This window comes from Equus quagga, chromosome 5 (genome assembly GCF_021613505.1).
Source record: "Equus quagga isolate Etosha38 chromosome 5, UCLA_HA_Equagga_1.0, whole genome shotgun sequence".
NCBI lineage: Eukaryota > Metazoa > Chordata > Mammalia > Perissodactyla > Equidae > Equus > Equus quagga.
Genome location: NC_060271.1, coordinates 27,446,664 through 27,465,423, shown reverse-complemented (window position 1 = coordinate 27,465,423; position 18,760 = coordinate 27,446,664). Strand labels below are relative to the sequence as shown.

General features: G+C 44.6%; 1 non-coding gene across 1 annotated transcript; it reads left to right on the top strand.

The window, feature by feature from the left end:
- The first annotated feature begins 3,226 nt into the window (after window positions 1-3,226).
- On the top strand, window positions 3,227-3,360 carry LOC124240494 (U11 spliceosomal RNA). Its single transcript, XR_006888888.1, has one exon. It is a non-coding gene; the product is annotated as a U11 spliceosomal RNA (small nuclear RNA).
- Window positions 3,361-18,760: the final 15,400 nt, after the last annotated feature.

Genomic DNA, 18,760 nt, shown 5'->3' with positions numbered 1-18,760 from the left:
TGTTTATATCTTCCCATCCTCATCCCAGCAAATTTCCAATCCCCTTAGACTGCCTGCACCAGATCCAGATTCACAGATTTGAGGCCCATTCACCATTAGGCTCCAAGCCATCTTCCTAGTCTTTTTTCCCTGCCACTGCTATCTTCATTCTCCTAAGGTTCTGGCATACCACTTTTTGTGTTTGCCCTCCTATCCATCTTTTTAAGACCTGGTTCAAATGTACATTCATTCATTAAACAAATAGAGTGCTCATTGTGTGCCAAGAGTTTTGCTAGGTGCTAGGTATATACACTAGTAAATAAGACAGGCAATATCTCTGTCCTTAGAGAGTTTACAATCTAAGTGGGAAAAAGACCACTAGCAAGTACACAAAAGCCTAAGAGGAGGGGCCAGCCTGGTGGCGTAGTGGTTAAGTGCATGCACTCTGCTTTGGTGGCCAGGGTTCTGATTTGGATCCCGGGTGCAGACCTAGCACCACGCGTCAAGCCATGCTGTGGCAGCATCCCGCATAAAGTAAAGGAAGATTAGCAACAGATGTTAGCTCAGGGCCAATCTTCCTCGCACACACATGCACACAAAGTGTGAGAGGAGGGAATACCAGAATAAATTAGAATACCAGAAGAAACTAGCTGGGTGATGAAGGGCCCTGAGCTAGGAGTGAGCTTATTCAAGGACCAAGATGGCCAAGGTGGCAACGCTTAATAGGTGATGGGGAGAGTGGCAGGTGATGAGGTTAGAGAGGCAGGCAGGACCTTGTAGGCTATGGTGGGCATGTGGCATTTTATTTATGGTGCAGTGGGAAGGCATTGGAGGGTTGAGTGGAGGTGTGAAATGATGATTTTTTTAAAGAAGATGACTGGTGCATTTTAGGAGGAGCCCTCAACAGACAATTGACAGTGTCCATATCTAGGCTTCCCACCAGTTTATACCACACAGCTGCTTCCTATTATAATGTAAGCTGTTTATGTGACTCCCTTCTCTTGCAGCTTCTACTTTATAGAGGTCAGGGACCTCCGTATATTATTAAAATATATTAAGGAAAGTAAAATGCCTGAGTCTATATTTTTTGTTTAAAAAATCTAAGTATATAATATATAATATATATATGTACATAGAAAACAGTCTGGCAAGATAAACACTAAACTGTTAATAGTAGTGTCGGGAAAGCATTCTTACATTCCTGTACTCTCAATTTCTTTACCATTAGCACATATTTTTTTATATTAAAAATGAAATATACGTGAATGGTTCCATTTTTATGCCATTCTGGAAAAGGCAAAACTACAGGGCCAAAGAAAAGCACTGGTTGCCAGGTTTGGGAATAGGGGAGGAGTTGACTAGAGAAGGGGACAAAGGGACTTTTTGGGGTAAGAGAAATGTTTGATATTTTGATGAATTGTGGTAACAGATACATGTCTGTATGAGTTTGTTAAAATTCACAGAACTGGATGATAAAAAAGGTGACTTTACTGTATATAAATTATACCTCAATAAACCTGACTTTTAAAAGTGAAATGTACAGAGAAAATATAGACAGCAAGGATGATATTTTATTTTCTTTTGAGGAAGATTTGCCCTAAGCTAACATCTGCTGCCCATCCTCCTCTTTTTTGCTGAGGAAGACTGGCCCTGAGCTAACATCTGTGCCCATCTTCCTCTACTTTTTATATGTGGGACGCCTGCCTCACCATGGCTTGACAAGTGGTGCATAGGTCTGCACCCAGGATCCAAACCCGAGAACCCTGAGCTGCCAAAGCAGAATGTGCCAACTCAATTACAGAGCCACCAGGCTGACCCCAAGGACTATATTTTTAAAATAATTTTAGGGCCAGCCCCTGTGACCTAGTGGTTAAGTTCAGCTCGCTCCCTTTGGTGACCCTGGGTTCAGTTCCCTAGGCATGACCTACACTGCTCTGTTAGCAGCCATGCTGTGCTGGCAGCCTACATAAAAACTCTAAAAATATTTTAAATTATGCAAGTAATAAAATTACACAATAAATAAATAATCCGTTGTGCATTTTAAAAATTAGAACATTACAGGTGAATCTAAAGTCTTGTGTGTCAGGTCCCCATTCTGATCCCCTCCTTCCTTCCCGGGGGTGAACATTGATGTGTGTTCTTCCACATTTTTTAAAAAGTTAAAACATACAAATATGTGGTTGTAGAAAATGTATAGCACTGGGTTTTCTGTGGACACGTGCGTGCTCTTTATTACATTAATGGTATCACACGGTACCCTAATCAATAACTTTTTCACTGTTTTTTTCTTTTTGGTGAGGAAGATTGGCTCTGAGCTAACATCTGTTGCCAATCTTATTGTTTTTGCTTGAGGAAGATTGTCCCTGAGCTAACAACCGTGCCAATCTTTCTCTATTTTCTATGTGGGATGCTTCCCCAGCAGCGTGATGAGCAGTGTGTAGGTCGGCGTCAGGACAGCCGTGAAGCCCGGTGCAGGAATTTAACCAATACGCCACCAGCCGGCTCCTCGCTTTTTCTTTTTTATGTATCTGTTGATAAAGATCTACTTCCATCACTCCAAGTGCAGGATTAAATTTTTTGTTTGTTTACGATCATGGTATCATGCTGTACCTTATTCTGCAACTCATCACTGTTTTTTGATGTCTAATTCACTCGCTGGAAGTGCAGCAGATAGCATTCCACTTCACGAACACACCGCATTCTGTTAATCCGTTGTGTAGGTGATTAGCTGGCTCCCAGTTTTTCGCTCTTACAGTGATCCCCTGCCCACCGTGCTCGCGTGCTGGGCCGCTTCAGGGTAGATGGCTAGGAGTGGCACAGTTTGTGCACTTTCAATTTTAACAGGATAGGACTCGCGTCTTCCCCAGATAGGCACCCTGAGCCACCCAGAAGCGGGTCGGCGGCGCACCGGACGATCAGACCGACCCCGCTCACAGCCGCCGCCCGGGGCTCCACGGCTGCCCTAGCGCAGCCGCTCTTCCCCGCCCCTCCCTCGGCTCCCGCCGAGACCTTCCCAGCAAGCACTGCACATATTTGCATAGCAATTCGCGTCCTTGCTTCACTTCAAAAAACAGAAATGACAAATGAAAGAGTCTTCTTGTGAAGACGTCCCTTTGCTTCAGAAGATGTTGCAGTTCCTCTCTCAAACTCAGGAACAGGGAGTAGGAAATGGCATCGGCTTTGTTTTCACCTTTACCAAAAGAGAGGTTCGGCAACAGCGCCCCTCTGCTTCTACTTTTCTGTTTTTAAAAAGGGCTTCTGTCGTGAGTGGCACACGTGGGGCAACTCAATTGCTCTTCGTGCGGAATCGACATCAAGAGATTTCGGAAGCATAATTTTTTGGTACTCGGGCAGCTGGTGATCGTTGGTCCCGGCGCCCCTGTTCAGATGGGTACGAAAAGAAAAACCAGTTTCCGTTGTGTTCTGTAAGAATAGCAAGTGATGTGCTTTCGAGCTTCAAGTTCCCATGTTAAGGTGTAACTGTGAGCGATTCTTTGCGAGTCCAGCGTTGATGTTTCCTAGGCTTCTGTCAGTATTGCTGTGTAACCTGAAACCTAGGTTGGAGTATTCACGGGTGTTTGCCAACGTGCTGCTTTCTGAAACCTGTTCAGTCCTTGAAATGCCTTTTCTGTAAGACACTTTTTGGCAATAAGCCATTTGCCAAATTAACTGCTTGTGAGAAGCGTGGAAGAACTGATGTGGTTATAAACTTTTTCCCAACTGCGCAGGACGCAAGGGACCACTTTCATAGCCAAGCAACTGGTTCTCTCCTGAAATAGAAAGAGGAGGTATTATTTTTCCCGTTTCACAGATTAGGAAATTGAGATTTCAGCAAAGCAAGTCGTAGGTTTGTCCAAAGACACACTGCAGTTATGCAGAAGAAAGATATCCGTATTCCGCCCAGGTGCCTGCCTGCGGGAGTGATGGAATCATCATGCAAAACTTTGATTTTGTAAAAAATCCGCCCCTTTTACCGGGCACACACATCCTTTTCTAAAGCTGCATTGATGTTCATTCTGTGGTTTTTATCCTTTAAAAACATAGAGGCAACAGTTTAAAACTCCAGCTAAGTAGCACTTTCTCACTGCTGATAGCAACCTTTGTGAAGAGCAATTCAGCAACAGACATAAAAATCTAAAACTTTCCAAAAATTCCTCTCCTAAGAATGTATCCTCATATGTAAAATTATGTTTAAGAGGAGATTTAGCAATAAGCATTCATTAATTCTTTTTTTTTTTTTTTTTTGAGGAAGATTAGCCTTGAGCTAACTGCTGCCAATCCTCCTTGTTGCTGAGGAAGACTGGCCTAGAGCTAACATCTGTGCCCATCTTCCTCTACTTTACATGTGGGACGCCTACCACAGCATGGCTCTTGCTAAGTGGTGCCATGTCCACACCCGGGATCCGGACCGGCAAACCTGGGCCACCAAAGCGGAACGTGTGTACCTAACTGCTGTGCCACCGGGCCAGCCCCAGGGTTCATTAATTCTAACAACAAATATGTAATGTGCCCCAGTATAGTGCCAAACACAATAGACCCAGTGCCTGACTTCACAAGGCTTACAGTTTAGTGAGGGGAGAGAACAGGAAATTGAGCACATCTGGGGGGAGGGGAAGATCTGGGAAAGCTTTCCTGAGGCAAAAACTTTGAAGCTAAAACCTAAAGAATAAGTAGAAGACAATCAGGCAAAGTTGGGGGGTGGGGAGATGTTTACGTAGAGGCAAAGCCTTGAGGGTGGAGAGAATGTGCTGCGATGCAAGAGCTGAAAGGCCTGGATGGCCCCAGTGAAACATTCAGGCGGCCGGACACGGGAAGCCTGAAGAGACGACTGAGGCCTGGTCTCACAGGCCTTGGATGTTCATTGCAGTGTTTTTTATAAAGCAGAAGAAATGAAAATCTACCTACACCGGGTATCAACAAATCTTTACTGTAAAGGGCCAGATAGTACATATTTTAGGCTTTGTGGCCATATGGTCTTTGCTAGCTACTCAACTCTGCTGTTGCAAAGCAGTAACAGACAATGTGTAAACAAATAGGCATGGCTGTGTTCCAATAAAACTTTATTTATGGACACTGAAATTTGAATTTCATATAATTTTCATGCGTTATGAAATAATATTCTTTTGATTTTTTTTTTTCCTGCCAACCATTTTAAAATGTGAAAAGCATTCTTAGGTTCCCAGGCAATACCCAGGAAGCTGTAGTTTACCAACTCCTGGCCCACGTGTTCAAGAGCAATAAGAGCCTGGTCAAACCAGCTACAAGGTATCCACACAGTGGAATATTAAGCATTCACTAAAATGTTGAAATACGATCCTTCGATCCTTCGTGATAATGGTTCATCTCTATGCAGCACTTTTCAAGCGCCAGGCCCTGTATTAAGCACTTAGTATGCTTTAGCTCTTATTAACCATCACATAAACCAATGAGGTAGGTAGTATTATTATGCTTGCTTTGCAGATGAGAAAACAGAAGCTCCAAGAGGCCCAGATCACATAGCTAGAAAGTAGCAGAGTCAAGAGGTGAGCCCTGGTCTTCTGACAGGAATCAGTTGCTCTGACCACACAGAACGCCCAAAGGGAAGGCCAACTGCAGTGGGCTCTCTCAGAGAGCGAAGATTTATTGGGAAAGTGAAGCTGGTTTCCTTTTGCTTATCCATAATTTCCTATTTTCTAAGAAAATATGGAGTACATGAAAAGGTCAGAGGACACATGGTCACTGGAATACAAATGATGACAAATAAAATCAGACTCACAAAGAAGTCAGTCACAGAAGGCCACATATCACATGATTCCTTTCATAGGAAGCGTCCAGAAATGGCAAATCTATAGAGACAGGAAGCATGGGGCTGGGGGGGGGGAGCAGGGATTGACTACAAATAGGAGGGATCTTTTGGGGGTGAAGGAAATGTTCTAAAACTGGATGATGGAGAGTTGCACGACTCTATAAATTTACTAAAAATCATTCAATTGTACACCTAAAATGGGCGAAGTTTATGGTATGTAAATTATACTTTAAAAATATTTATTTATTTATTTTTTTAATTGCAGTAACATAGGATTATAACATTATATAGCTTTCGGATGTACATCATAATATATTTCAAATTCTGTGTAGATTACACCATGTTCACCACCCGAAACTAATTATAGTCCATCCCCTCATATGTGAGCCTAATCACCCCTTTTGCCCTCCCCTCCTTACCCTATGGTAACCACCAATCCAATCTCCAATGCTATGTGTTTGTTTGTCGTTGTTTTTATCTTCTACTTATGAGTGAGATCATACGGTATTTGACTTTCTTCCTCTGACTTATTTCACTCAGCATAATACCCTCAAGGTCCATCCATGTTGTCACAAATGGCCAGATTTCATCATTTCTTATGGCTGAGTAGTATTCCGTCGTGTATAAATACCACATCTTCTTTATCCGTTCGTCCCTTGATGGGCACCTAGGTTGCTTCCAAGTCTTGGCTATCGTGTATAATGCTGCAATGAACATAGGGGTGCAGGGATCTTTATGCCTCTGCGTTTTCAAGTTCTTTGGATAAATACCCAGCAGTGGGATAGCTGGATCATATGGTAGATCTATCCTTAATTTTATGAGGATACTCCATACTGCTTTCCAAGTGGCTGCACCAGTTTGCACTCCCACCAGCAGTGTACAAGGGTTCCCTTCTCTCCACATCCTCTCCAACATTTGTTGTTTCCTGTCTTGTTAATTATAGCCATTCTGACCAGAGTGAGGTGTAAATTATACTTTAATAAAGCTGTTTACAAAAAAAAAATCAAGGGCTGAAAGGAGAAAAGTTCACCCAGCTAGGAGCCTGAGAATCTATAGTCAGTTTATGGAATAAATTCTCTAATTTAGAAACTTGACGTTAGTGCATTTCCTGCATGCTGAGCTTCTGGAGCTGGAGGTGGGAGCAGGGATTGACTACAAATAAACATGAGGGATATTTTTAGGGGCCGGCCCCATGTCTGAGTGGTTAAGTTCGCGCACTCCACTTCGGTGGCCCAGGGTTTCGCCAGTTTGAATCCTGGGCATGGACGTGGCACCGCTCATCAAGCCATGCTGAGGCAGCATCCCACATGCCACAACTAGCAGGACCCACAACTAAAAATACACAACTATGTACCAGGGGTCTTTGGGGAGAAAAAGGAAAAATAAAATCTTAAAAAAAAAAGAGGGGTGTTTTTGGGGTGAAGGAAATGTTCACTGATCATGTGTTAGCTGGTCATGTCACTCACTCCCTCGTTTAAAACCCTTCAATGTGCCTAACTAGCTTGGGTTAGCATCCTGTAAGTCTCGAGTGACCCACCACCATTCTTTGTTCTCAGGGCTCCAGCCACACCTATCTTTTCTCTGTATCTCCGAAGCCACTACTCTCCTCTCCTCAGGGCCTCCAGAAAGTTCTCACCTCTAGCTCTTTCTCAACAGCCCCCTCTCCTCTCCCCCTCTGCCAAAGTGGCTAACTCCTCTTCATTGTTCATATCTCAGCTCAAATGTCACTTCCTCAAGGAGGCACTCCTTGACCTCCCCACCCTTCACTAGGTTAGCTCCCCCACCCTCTGTGACATTCTTTCACAGCACCATGTGCTTCTCTGCAGAACATTATCGTGATGGTTATTAGTGCATTAGTTGTAAAGTTAGTTGTTCAATATTTATATTCCCAAGTCAGAATGTCACCTATGTGAGGGCAGGGAACCTGACTAGGTCTTGGATGCCACTTGTATCCTTGGTGTCTGGTGCAGTACCTGGCACATAGCAAGCATTCAATACATATATGTGGAGCACTTCACAATCCACGAAGTACTTGTATATATACAATTACATTGGCCACTATTTATTAAGCATCTACTATATGCTGGGTCTTAGGATATAGGAATAAAGAAGACAGCCAGCTCCTGTCCATTCTAGAGGGTTGACTGTATTCTCCTAAGGAGGATAAGAACAATCTTCCCAATTTACAAGTAGCCTACGTTTACACCACTTGTAAGGCAGTAGCAGAACTTTCTGAAACTAAAATGGAACTCCTTCTAGTAAGATCATAGACTCCCAACAGGATGAGTTTACTGCAGGTGGATGAGGGGAGGGGAGGGGAGGTGGCTGAGGGAGATGGGTTTTTAGAGAACATGAAGCTTTAGCACTTTTAAGGGTGGAGAGGAAGAGGGTGTCAGTTTGTCAGAGGAGAAGAGGAAGTTTCCATCCTTCAGGTGGGTGGATACAAGCATGGCTCCTCTCTTAAAAGCAACCATACTTGGTCCCTGAGCTCACCTATTATTGGTCCATATCTGGGATGTTGGGATCAGTGACCACTGATAAGAAACAATGGTTATGCAAAAATTGTGTTTCTATACACTAACAGTGAACAATCCAGAAAGGAAATTAAGAAAAATATTGCATTTACAATAACAGAAAAAAAACCCTTATGAATAAATTTAATCAAGGAAATGAAACTTAACCAAGGAGGAGTGTAACTTGTACACTGAAAACTACCAAGATTGCTTAAAGAAATGAAAGAAGGGGCCAGCCCTGTGGCCAAGTGGCTAAGTTTGACACACTTCTCTTTGGTGGCCTGGGTTCATTTCCTGGGCACAGACCTACGCCACTCATCGGCAGCCGTGCTGTGGTGGTGACCCACATACAAAATAGAGGAAGTTAGGCACGGATGTTAGCTCAGCGCGAATATTCCTCAAGCAAAAAGAGGAAGATTGGCAACAGATGTTAGCTCAGGGCAAATCTTCCTCAGCCAAAAAAAAAAAAAAGAAGAAGAAAAAGAAATGAAATAAGACATAAATAATCGGTAAGATATCCCATGTTCACAGATTGGAAGACTTAATGTTGTTAAGATATCAATACTAGCCAAAGTGATCTGTGGATTCAATGCAATCCCTAAAAAAATGCTAATCACATTTTTTTTTGTAGAAATAGAAAAGCCCATTGTAAAATTCATATGGAATCTCAAGGGACTCTGAATAGCCAAAATACTCTTGAAAAGGAACAAAGTTGGAAGACTACACTTCCTGATTTCAAAACTTACTACAAAGCTACAATAAGTAAAACAGTGTAGTACTGTTAGATAGACAGACATATAGACCAATGTAATAGAGAGTCCAGAACTAAACCCTGGCATCAAATGATTTTTGGTCAGAGTTCCAAGATCATTCAATGGGGAAAGGACAGTCTTTTCAGCAAATGGTGCTGGAAAAACTGGATATTCACACACAAAAGAATAAAGTTGCATTCTTACCTTACACCACATACAAAAATTAACTCAAAATGGATCAAAGACCTAAACATAAGAGCTAAAACTATAAAGCTCTGAAAAAAAACAGGAGAAAACCTTCATGACATCGGATTTGGTGATGATTTCTTGAACGTGACACCAAAACCACAGGCAACAAAAGAAAAAATAAGTAAATTGGACTTGATCAATATTTAAAACTTCTGTGCATCACAGGATGCTATCACAGGAAAGGCCACCCACAGAATGGGAGAAAATATTTGCAAATCACATATCTGATAAGGGGTTAATATCCAGAATATATAAAAAACTCCTACAACTCAACAATAAAAAAGCAATAAAACAATGGGAAAAAGACTTGGATATACATTTCTCTAAAGATACACAAATGGTCAGTAAACACATGAAAAGATGCTCAACATCATTAATCATTAGTGAAATGCAAAATAAAACCACAGTGAGATACCACTTAACACTTATTAGGATGGCTACTATTAAAAAAAAAAAAAAGCAAATGTTGGCAAGGATGTGGAGAATTTGAAACCCTTATGCCCTGTTGGTGGAAATGTAAAATGGTACAGTGCTGTGGAAAACAGTATGGCAATTCCTCAAAAAATTGAAAATAGACTTTCCATATGATCCAGCAATTGCACTTCTGGGTAAATACCCAAAAGAATTGAAAGCAGAGTCTCAAAGAGATATTTGTACATCCATATTCATAGCAGCATTGCTCACAATAGCCAAAAGGAGAAAACAACCCAAACGTCCATCAAAGGATGAATGGATAAACAAAATGAATGAATATCTATACAATGGAATATTATTCAGCCATAGAAGTGCATGAAGTGCTGACACATGCTATAACATGAGTGAACCTTGAAGACACTATGCTAAGTGAAATAAGCCAGACTTAAAAGGAGAAATATAGGGCTGGCCCCGTGGCTGAGTGGTTAAGTTCGCGCGCTCCGCTGCAGGCGGCCCAGTGTTTCATTGGTTCGAATCCTGGGCGCGGACATGGCACTGCTCATCAAACTACGCTGAGGCAGCATCCCACATGCCACAACCAGAAGGACCCTCAACGAAGAATATACAACTATGTACCGGGGGGCTTTGGGGAGAAAAAGGAAAAAAATAAAATCTTTAAAAAAAAAATGACAAATATTGTACGATTCCATTTATTTGAGGTATCTAGAATAGTCAAATTCAGAGAGACAGAAAGAGGAATAGTGGTCCCCAAGGGCTGGGAGGAGGGAGGTATGAGAAGTCATTGTTTAATGGATACAGAGTTTCAGGTGAGGATGATAAAAAAGTTATTGAAATGGACAGTGGTGATGGCTGTACAACATTGCAAACGTACTTAATGCCACTGAACTGTACACTTAAAAATAGTTAAAATGAGGGGCCAACCCAGTGGCGTAGTGGTTAAGTTCACATGCTGTGCTTCAGCAGCCCAGGGTTCGTGGTTTTGGATCCAGGGCATGGACCTACACACTGCTCATCAAGCCATACTGTGGCAGCATCCTACTTACAAAAAATAGAGGACGACTGGTACAGATGTTAGCTCAGCAGCAATCTTCCTCAAGCAAAAGAGGAAGATTGGCAGCAGATGTCAGCTCAGGACCAATCTTCCTCACCAAAGGAAAAAAAACAAAACCAATAGTTAAAATGATAAGTTTTATATGTATATTTTACCATGATTTAAAAAAAAATAAAAAATGAATACAATAAAATAACTCTTTTTGCTTGGGAAGATTCACCCTGAGCTCACATCTGTGCCAGTCTTCCTCTATTTTGCATGCGGGTCACAGCCACAGCATGTCCACTGATGAGTGGTGCAGGTCTGTGCCCAGGAACTGAATCTGGGCCACTGAAATAAAGCATGCTGAACTTAACCATTAGGCCACGGGGCCAGCCCCCTAAAATAATTTTTTTTTTTTAAGATTTTATTTTTTCCTTTTTCTCCCCAAAGCCCCCCGGTACATAGTTGTATGTTCTTAGTTGTGGGTCCTTCTAGTTGTGGCATGCGAGACGCTGCCTCAGCGTGCCTCTATGAGCAGTGCCATGTCCGCGCCCAGGATTCGAACCAATGAAACACTGGGCCGCCTGCAGCGGAGCGCGCGAACTTAACCACTCGGCCATGGAGCTGGCCCCCTAAAATAATTTTTAAGAAAAGAAAAGATGGGGGCCAGCCCAGTGGTGCAGCAGCTACATTCGCATGTTCTGCTGTGGCAGCCTGGGGTTTGCCAGTTCGGATCCCGGGTGCAGACCTTCACACCACTTGTCAAGCCATGCTGGCATCTCACATATAAAGTAGAGGAAGATGGGCACAGATGTTAGCTCAGGGCCAGTCTTCCTCAGCAAAAAGAGGAGGATTGGCAGTGGATGTTGGCTCAGGGCTAATCTTCCTAAAAAAAAAAAAAAAAAGAAAAGAAAAGAAAAGAAAAGATGGTAAAGAACAAGGTTTGGGGCATGTTTGATGTCCCTGGCACTGGGCTGGAAGCTGGTCACAGCTCAGGGAGCTTATACTCTGGTGGACAAAACCAGGCAAGTGCCAAGTGCCTAGTAAAGAGTGTGTGCTCATAAATGTCCCAATGTGCTACTAATGGTCCCAATCACAGATGAGGAGACTGAGGCCCAGAGAGGGCCTTAACTAAGGTCCTGGAGCCACTGGAGGCAGCTAACTGGGCTCTGAGTTCTGTAAGGCAGGTGTATGGTGAGTGCCAGTTGGAGTGTTAGTAATAATACCAGCTGGCATTTCTTGAGTGCTGACTACATTCCAGGCATTATTCTAAGTCCTGCTGTAAGTGCGGATTACCTCATTTACTCTCCACAACCCCCCTGTGATTGTGAGCGAGGTAGCATTACCATCTCCCTTTTACAGATGCGGAAACTGAGGCCAAGACAGAGATTGATCCAAGGTCACAGAGCCAGCAAATGCTGAACTTGTCCTCTCTGACTCCAAAACCAGGAAGTCCGCCTTTCGCTTTGGTCGTGGTGGTGGGCAGTGGGTGAGGGTGGGGTGAGGGCAGGGGAGGAAGTGATTCACTTGGCTGTATCCAGATTCATCCCAGACTTTTTTTTTCTTGTACCCACTGGCAGAACTTCCTCCTTTTCTCTCTCTGCCTCGTTTTCTGATTCACTCCCCATCTGTTATGGTTTCTGAGAATGTGGGTGCAGAGGGTGGGGTAAGCTGTGGGGAGTGGGAGGGAGAATGCAGCCAGTCCTTAATAAACAAATATTTTTTATGCTCTCTATGTACCAGGCAACGTTCTAGGGGCTGGGAGTCCTGCCGTGAATAAAACAGACCTTGTCCCAGCTCTCACGGAGAGTCCATTGCAGGGTGTATGTGTGTGTTGAGGGGATGGTGAGGGATAAAGAGGGGGCTGGGGTAGAAAGGGAGGGAGAGTGGGGGAGAGGGGAGGAGAGTGGGTACAGACAAAGAACAAGATATGTCAGGTGTCAGTAAGGACTACAGAGGAGACATGAGAGGGAAAGACTAGGGAGGGGAGATAACTGGAGACAATGAGAACAGGGAAGGCCTGGCTCAGTTGCTGAGACCTGGAGGATGAGGAGGAGCCAGTTAAAGATCTGAAGAAGAGCGTTCCAGGATAGGGAAACAGCATGGGCAAAGGTCATGAAATCCATGGGTTGGAGGAACTTGGAGAAGGCCAGTGAGGCTGAAGCAGTGACAGAAAGAAAAGGAGTCAAGAGAAGATCCCAATGCCAGTTCATGTAGGGTCTTGTAGACCATAAGGAGGAGTTCAAGGTTAATTCTAAGGGGAAGGCAGGCCATCGGAGGAGTTAAGAATGAAGACTGGAAGGCAGCATGACAGGAAGTGGGGAGACCAATTAGGAGGTTCTGGCTGTAATGTAAGAGAGGCAGGGGATGATGGTGGTCTGGACCAAGACGGGATTCAGAGAGAAGGTGGTATTAGAGGGGTCTCTGGGAGGTGGCTGAGTGATGGAGATGCCATTCTCTGAGATGGAGGAGACAAGAGGAGAAGCAAGTCTGGAATGCAGGAGGACCTAAGGAAAGGTGGGAAGAAATTTTGAATTCAGTTGTGGACCTGTTGAATTTGCAGAGTTAGTGGCTGGCCAGGCAGCTAGAGACACTGTTCTGGGCTAGAAGTAGACGCCTGAGAGGAGAGACCAGAGGCTGCCACTCGGGACCCACAGGCCACACTTCTTCACAGATGGTAATGTAGAGCCCAGAGGATGCTTTAAGTTTTTTGTCTTTTTAATTGGTTATCAACATTTACAAATCCAGAAATATCAAATAAAACTCAGGATTTCCACCTCCTCTTCCAAGTTGGATGCTCTGGCCACACTGGGGCCACATGCTGGAAAGGCCACAGCAGGCTGGTAGAGGAGCTGCAGACCCTCCAGACAGGGCGTGAACTCTCTGGCTGGTCCCACCCCCCAGCAGGCCTGCTGCAGATTCCATTCAAGGCCTGGTCCTGGCAGCACTGCAGTTTCAAGCTCTGTCACAGGCCTGGATTTTGGACAGACCCACTGGGAACGGCAGCTCTGCCGCTTCTCAGCCTTGTAACCCAGGGTGTGCCATTTATTTCACTGAGTCTCTCTTGCCTCTTCTGGCAAATGGGGGTAACATTCTCTACCTGGAGAGGAAATTCCTACCTGGAATTTCATCTATGGGAAAGCTCCCAGCACGGTGGCAGACAAAGAGAAGGCGCTCAAGCAATGTCAGTTTCTTTTCCTTTCAATCTGATGAGCAGCTAGTCTCAAGGGAATCAGAATGATTAGGCCATAGCACAGGCTGAGGTAAGGAGCCCAGATTCTGGCTCTACCACTTATCAAGTATGCAACCTCAGTTTTCCTATCTGTAAGATAGGGACACTGGTGGTACCTACCTTGTGGGGATTAAACAAGCTAATACAAGGTGTTTAAAATGGCACAGCACTCAGTAAGCATTACCCATTATTACTGTTGTTGCTGTTATTGTTACTTGGTATGGAATAAATATACGCAAGAGCCAGCTGTGGTTCTGCCACCTGGCTGACTGTGAGAGTCATCTGGGGACATTTTAGAAAATATTCATGTCTGGGCTCTACCCTCAGAGATCCCACCTGAATTCACCTGGGGTGGGGTCCTCATATGGGTATATTATAAAATCTCCCCAGGAGCCAGCTCCATGGTTTAGTGGTTAAGTTCAGCACTTTCCACTTCGGTGGCCTGGGTTTGCTTCCTGGTTGTGGACCTACACAACTTGTCGGCAGCCATGCTGCGGAGGCCACCCACATACAAAATAGAGGAAGAGTGGCATAGATGTTAGCTCAGGGCAAATCTTCCTCAGCAAAAAACCTCCAAACTCCCCCAAAGATTCCACGTGCAGCCAGGGATAGGAGCTCTGCAGTGGAGGGGTAATAAGGAGCCTGGGCTCTGGAGCGCAACTGTTCAAATCCAACCCAGCTGATCAACAGGTGTGTGAGCTTGGGAAAGTTCTTAATCTATCAGGTTAAACAGGACTTGGGAGGTTGTCTGGATCTAAAGTGCTCAGAGCAGTGCCCTGCAGCTAGCAAGCCCTCAGTAGGCCTGGGCATCACCACGCCTCAGTTTCCCTGCTGTTTCCAAACTGGTCGCAACCACTGTGGGCCTATGTCCAGCTCACAGCCACAATCTCCTCAAGGGGGGCTTGGGTGCCTTAAACATCCCACACCTGGGCCTCTCCTAACCCTGCCAGCTGCCCCCGAAGTTATTTTTGGCCCTTCCACTGTTCAGTTTATTCACCCAAACTGAACAGAATTATCTCCCAAACAAAATTGTCTGGTTAGAAACCAAAGAACCCCGAGAATGTTAGAGGAGAGGATAGAACCAGGAGAGACTGGCCATTCAAGTGTGGGGTGGGGGAGCGGAGGAGGAGGGAGGAGGAGAAAAATTATCTTCAATGCTTAGGAAACGGTGTTTAGAGGGGGAAAAAGTATAACATGAAATTGTACATTCAACATAATTTATCCAGGTAAAGGAAAAAAAGACATAGAAAAAAGACTGGAAGGAAACAGGCCAGATATTAAATAGAAGTTTTTTTCTCTGCTTCTCCATTCTTTATGCACTTTACAATTTTCTACAGTGAACATGTAATTATAGAAAAAATAAAGTGAAAAAAATTAAAAAGAAAAGCCTTCACATGACTTTCTCTCTTCTTAAAATAGTCATCTTATTGCCATATGTCTTAGTTCTTCCTTTCTATCAATAAATTTTAAAGAATTGTCTCCACTCTCTGTTTCTGCCACTTCTCTTTCCATTTACTACTTGATCCACTACAATCTGGCTTCCTCCCCCACCTCAGAGGTGACCCTACCCTGGAAGGATCAGCAATGACCTCTTAGTCGCCAAATCCAGTAGCTCCTCATTTTTCCTTACCAGAGCTCTCTGTGGTATCTGACATCGGTGGTGCCATCCCCTCCTTCTGGAAGTCCCCTGCCTGCTCTCCAAGCCTCCTCTCTCCCCTCTGTTCAGGGACCTAACCTTTCCAACCACTTCTCTTTGGTCCCTGCAGGTTCCTCAAAGCTTAATGTTGCCCAGGTTTGGGCCTCTAGCCCCCTCCCTCTCCACACACTCTTTGTGGGTGACCTCATCCACTCTTGGCCTCTGTGGTCACATCTACACGAGAGGTCCCAAATTCCAGCCCTGGCCTCTTGCCTGGGACAAGTCAATCCAATTTCCTTCTGAACACTTTCATTTGGATGTCCCTTAAACACCTCAGATTCAACAAGTCCAAATGGACTCGTCATTTCTACTTTCCCTCAATCCCCAACCAACTCTTCCTGCTTTGTTCCTTCACTGGGTCATCCTTGTCCCTTTCTCTCCCTCACCCCCAACATCTGGTTGGTCACTAATGCCTGTTGGTTCCAATTTGGAACTGTGTCTGGAGCACATCAGCTCACATTATCATAGCAGTCTCGCCCACATACTAGTTTCCTTTTCCCAGTTGTTCCCCTTTCCAGTTCATATTTTATAATTTTCCTGATTATTCATTCATTCAATAAACAAATATTTGCCATGCACCAACCTCTGCTCCAAATACTTTGTGGGGTAAATGATAAAGATTGACACAAAATAGGTAAATAAACAATCTAGGGGATTTCAAATTGTAGGGATTGCTATGAGGGTAAGCAAGGGGATTGAGAGAAAAGAACTAGGGCGTGGAGAGGGGAGTTCTCTCAGACGTGGTCTTTGCCCTGAAATAGTCACCCAAATGAACATGACAGGTGCCCTGATGGAACTGGGTGCAACAATGATAGAGCAAATTGTGGCTGGGGCCCCTACTTTAGGTTGGGAGCCAGGGAAGGCCTGTGAAGAATGAAGGATGAGGATGAGTTCTGAAGACCAGAGGAAGGAGCTGTCCAGCTAAAGGGAAGAGCCAGTGACTGGTCCGGAGCGGGTTCACAAGGCCCTGGGCACACAAAGGAGCCCAGGGTGTCTGGAGCACAATGACGGAGGGGCAGAGAAGAGGAGGGCAGGAAGGAGATCATGCATGGTGGCACTGGTGGGGGGCTCTAAGTTTTACTCTAAGTGGATTGGGAGGCTATGGAAAAGTTTTTAACAGGAAGTCACATCTGATTTTCTCTCTTTAAAAGATTACTCCATCTAGGTGCCTAGGGCAGACAGCATTTGGGGGTGGGGTGATAGGGTTCCTGAGTACTAAGAAATTACTTCAGTGGTCCAGGCAAGTCCTGTGGGCTGAGGCTCGGTGTTAGCAGTGCAGTTGGAGAGGAATTAAACTTCCCTTGGGTCCCCACTCCCTGCAGGACAGCTTCTTATTTCTTGACAACCATCTGGTTCCAGCCTTCCTCTTCAGCCCCATGTCCCATCATTTCTTACTTCTTTGTCTTTGCACATGTTGTCTTTTCGGAATTCTCTTCCCCACCTTTCCCTCTGATGAACTCCTATTCATCCTTGAGACCAGACTCAAATACCCCCTCCCCTGTGAAGTCTTTCAGGAATTCTCCAGGGAGAGTCCTTTGCATTTTTCAGTGCTTTGTTTATATCTCTAGAATAACACCTGTCACACTGTCCTGTCCTGTATGTTTACAATCCTGTCTCTGAAGAAGGTGGACTAAGAGCTTCTGGAAGGCAGTGACAGGTTTTTGGTAAATTTTCAATGAGTGTTTGGATGCATAATCAAAAGATATAGATGGTCCCACTATGGAACAGTTCACACAGGTCAAGAGTCCAGTCATGACCAGTCCCCATTATATTCAGAATCATCTGCTAATGTGTAAGTCCTTGGTCATAAGAACAGATACTACCATGGGTACTAAGTGTCCTCATTTGATCCTGGAAACAGCCCTGAGAGGTGGCCACAGTGGGAAAATCATTCCTATTTTACAGATGAGGAAATCAAGGCTTAAGGGAGGTGTGACTTGGCCAAGATCCCCAAGCTACTAAAGCCAAGCCTAGAATCCACGATGGTTGACCCCCAGAATTCACTTCTATGGTTTACCCCGGGGCTGCCTCATCTGTCCTTGAATTAAGATCTTGTAAAACTTCCCTTCACCTCTTTATGAGGGAGGGGATAGAGAGCAGAGACACAACTCAGAGGAGAAGGCAAGACGGGGAAGCAATTCTCCTTCCCCCTCAAAAAAGTGCTACCATACCACCACCTCATTTGTTCTTAATAAGGACAGCAACCATCTTAGTGGGTGGGCATAACCATGGACTCTGGAGAAAGAAGGGCCTGAGATTAAATCCTGGCTACACCATTTACAGGTTTTGTGACCTTGAGGAATTAGTTCACTTCTCTGGCCCTCCTGGTTTACTTTTTTTTTTTGGAAAGAAAGTGGAAAGAAGCTACTTAGTAGGGTTGCTTTGAGGATTATATAAGACAAAAGCATCTCCTCAAAGCCTGACCATATAGAAAGGTCTTAATACTTGGTAATTTCCATTACTGGCCCCAGGAATTTTCCTAAGTACTTCTTATGTATCACTTCTTTTAATACTCACAACAACCTTATTCCTCAGGGGAAAGTGAGGCTTAGAGCTGTTAGACAACTGCCCCAAAAGAGGTGAAGACTTGAACCCAGAGCCTCACAACCAGGAAAGGCTTGACAAACGTGCTTTGATAGAGCATTTGAGCAGCCTGCTCAAGGACTCGCGACCGGTTACTGACTCTATACTAGGCCAGATCTTTTAATCCAAATTGATACTTGGGTCATAACTTCTGAAGGTCTGATAAGATGTAAGCTTCACAAAACAGGACTGGGGAAGGCAGGAGGGGCAGAGTCCTCCAGTGGAGTCGAGAGACCTGCCTTTGCCCCCGTTTGTGGATGAGGTGCATCTTTAATTTAGGCCTCATCTTCCTCATCCATGAAGTGGGAGAAGGAGAGTTCCTGCAGTCCCTGGCGTCCTTCTCAACACTGACTTTCCAGACCAGAAGACCCCTGCTCAGGGAAAGGCTCACTCAGATCCCTCCGGCCGAGGCTCATCCTCCGAGGGACCGGCAATAGGGACGCGTCCCCTTTAAGGCGCCAGCTCGCCCTCGGCGGCGGCCGGAAGTGTGGAAGCCGGGCCTG